The 3,564-nt window shown below is 47.4% G+C and overlaps 1 protein-coding gene across 1 annotated transcript in view; it reads right to left on the reverse strand.

Annotated features, from left to right (window-relative positions):
- LGALS3 (galectin 3) overlaps positions 1 to 3,564 on the reverse strand; it is a 517,589-nt gene that overhangs the window by 479,930 nt on the left and 34,095 nt on the right. The gene's annotated exons all lie outside the window — the stretch shown is intronic.

The raw sequence follows: 3,564 nt of genomic DNA on the forward strand, positions 1-3,564 counted from the left end.
TGATAAGTCAAGCATGCCTATAGCTTTAAGTTTTACACAGTTATATCAAACCCACATGTGCCAGCCTATTTCAGACATTTGGTCCTCATCAGTACATAGCATGGATTGATAAGGCTGTATGAGATAGGGCTTGGACCAGTACAACAGATTAACCAAGCAGCTCAGGGTGACCCAAACTACTAAGAATGTATAGGAGGGTAAAAAAAAGAGACCAAAAATCCCTCCTACTAAAAAAAGCAAAGCTTGGTGTAATTTTCCTTCTTAAAACAGAAGGAAATCTGCAATAATTCAGCTATAAGTGAACATTTGTGGTTACCCACAATGCACTGCTACTGAATATGCAAATTATCTCTCTTTGCCCTTGGTTTGATATGACACTACTTCTTCTTCTTGCTTGGACCGGCCCCTTCTTCTTGCTTGGACCGGCCCTGGGGGCAGGGCGCTACTTCTTCTTCTTGTTTGGACGAGCCCCTTCTTCTTGCTTGGACCGGCCCTGGGGGCAGGGCGCTACTTCTTCTTCTTGCTTGGACCAGCCCCTTTTTCTTGCTTGGACCGGCCCTGGGGGCAGGGCGCTACTTCTTCTTCTTGCTTGGACCAGCCCCTTCTTCTTGCTTGGACCAGCCCTGGGGGCAGGGCGCTACTTCTTCTTCTTGCTTGAAGGTTGAGGCACTTTCTCAATTATATATATAGATTCGGACCATAAGACGCAGTGACTTTTCTCCCCCACTTGTGGAGGAGAAAAAGTGCATCATATGGTATGGAAGTCTCTGGAGCAAGGTACCATATTTTTCAAAGTCCTCCTCCCGACCACTTACCCAGCGCTAGACCTCCTGGAGGTTCACAGCCTCGCTCCCGTCTGTGACCGAGCAGTGCAGCCGCACTGCGACTGCACGATAGCACGGAGTCACTCAGGCTGTGCAGAAAAGCTGAGCCCATTCAGCTCCATGATGTTACTGTGCAGACATGAGGCATCCTGCACCTGCTTAGTTCGGCCGTGTTCCTTCACAGGCGGGAGAGCAGCCACATGCGCTCTTTGACAAGGCCCTTGGTGAAGAGGTTCGGGGGCTCCCAGTAGGGATGGTTGGAAATGTTGATTTCCGCCAATGCCGATTACCAATTCCAAGGGTTTCTGATTGGTTTCTGATTTCCTAATAGTGTTTTTTGGGGGTTCATTTTTTGCCTTCTCTGATTGTCCAAATACTTCCGCGTTGTTTCTGCATTCTCTGATTGGTCCATTGATTTCGAGTTCTGTGATTGGGCTAAAATTACCGAGGTGTGGTAATGCAGTATTTCTGCAGAAATCCGATTTCCGAGTTCCGGTTTTCAATTGGAAATTTCAATTCTGCGAAATCCGAATGAGCATCCCTAGCTCCCAGCATGGGATCGATGGAGGTGAGTGGAATGGGGGACTATCCAGAGGCTTCCCCCTGCTGAGGTAAGTACCTACTTGCTTGGGCAGAGGCGTAGCTATGGGTGGGCAAGGGGGGACACATGTCCCCGGGGGCGCAACACTGCAAGGGGGCGCAGAGCATGGCCATCGCACCCCCAAGTGAGTGAGAAGCAGCTCGCTGGCTGCCTGAAGTGCCCTTGCTGCTGTCTGTCTCTCTGCAGAGGAGTGCAGAAGTGTTAGCAGCAGAACAAGGGGTGCCCATCTGGCTAATTATTGGGGGAACATATGGCTATCTAAACGAAGGGAAAGGAGGCACATCTGGCTTTTTAAAGTGGGGCACATATGGCTATCTAAACGGGGGGGGGAGGAGGGGGGTACATCTGGCTATTTAAACAGCATTTGTACATTTGGCTCCGTCCATGGCAACACCCACATCCGGATGCTTGCCCATACCCAATTTGTTTGGAGGGGGTGTAAAAACTGTCTTCGTCCCGGGGGTTGAAAAGCCTAGCTACGCCTCTGTGCTTGGGGCACTTTATTTCACTTCAGGTTTACTTTAATACTCCTGAACTGGGGCAACAAAGTGTCCTGACCCTGCTCGTTGTCCTTGGGGGCTCACCTGTTTCCCATTCCTGGTGCTCAAAGTATTTTATGATATCCTTCCATCACATACTTTTTACTAAAAGTTCCCCAAGTGGCTTCGCACGAGTACTGCGTAGGCACAAGTTTAGAACCGCACATGCACCGTGAAAGCAGGCACTTGGCCGCAAGATCTTTCTTGTACTGCACATGCGCAGTTCAAAATAGCTCTGCTCTGCTCGGAGAAACTTTTCAGAAGGAGGTAAGAGGACTGAGTACGGGTAACGGGAGAGACCACAAGGATGACGAGCAGGCTGAGGACACTCAGGAGAAGGTAATGTAACTCACCACGTGCTTCATTAAATATTTTTTCTCCTAATTTATTGGTACTTTTAAAGTAAACCTGAGATCAATAAAGAAAAAAAATTATACAAACCTGGGGCGGTAAGGCAGTAGTGCAAAGAGTATAGACGGGAACTCCATTGCCTGGAACCATGTTGAGGTGAGTCTGTGTGCTCTGCATTTATTTTTTCCCGCTAAGCTCTGTAATGCTGAGGGACAAGTGGGGATGTTGCAGTGTAGAGGATAAATGCAGGGGGAATCCCTATGGATATGGTAGCAGGGACTGGGGGTTCCTATGGATGTGGGGTTGCCCATTGATGTGGCGGGGATGCCTATGGATGCAGCTGGAGTGTGGGGAGGGGGCGGACAATGGCAGGCATGGAGGTGGCCAATTAGAGAGGAACAGGCGTGTCTAGCTAAATCTGTGGAGAAGGGGAGGAACGTAAAGGAGAACCCTCCCAGCATGCACCACTTCAACTTCTCTCTTGTGGCTGATGTACGAATAAGAGCTGGGGACACGAGGATTAATATTCACCTTCAATAAAAAAAAGTAAGATTGATTTTGAAGTTTCGCATTGCCTTTTTAGCAACATTTTTATGTGTTCAACAGATGGAAATAGAGAATTGATTTTGGTTACTCTTTAACCTTTAAACAAATGGAACACATGCAAGCTAGGCAATCTCAAAACTTGCTGGGCTTCTTGCTTTGCCGGTACTGGTACTTGGGTTGGCATCTGTTGTCCTGTTTGATGTAGGGCAACACCAGGTACTATACGTTATATTCTAAGCTCCTTCAGCAAGGACTTTTATAAATGGTTCATTGTGTTCTCAGTCAAGCAATAAGAGTAAAATCATCAAATAAGTAAGACAAATAAAACGGAACAATAGGCCAGACAATGTCGTGTGTGTCCCTTTTATCTTGAGGTATCCAATAAACAATTTCCCCTTTCAGTTCACCTTCTTGTGCACTTTTATAAATGCCCACATAATATGATCCTTTGCAAACAGAGGGCATAGTGCCAATGGCCGGGGACAATGCAGATACGCCCTTCTGTGTCCTTTTCTATAATTGTCGTCCTCCTGTCTCTATTATGTGCTGTTGTAATAATTCCACTGTCTTGTTTTCTTACAGGAAATACAAAGTGTGTCAGAATTCAAAGTACAATCCTCTGGCCCCTCCTCTCCCTACTAGTAAAGTCATGAACACCAATAGCGCAGACACATCGGGATTCAGGTCCCTGACCCTTCAGACG

The sequence above is a fragment of the Hyperolius riggenbachi genome, chromosome 9 (genome assembly GCF_040937935.1).
Source record: "Hyperolius riggenbachi isolate aHypRig1 chromosome 9, aHypRig1.pri, whole genome shotgun sequence".
Classification (NCBI taxonomy): Eukaryota; Metazoa; Chordata; class Amphibia; order Anura; family Hyperoliidae; genus Hyperolius; species Hyperolius riggenbachi.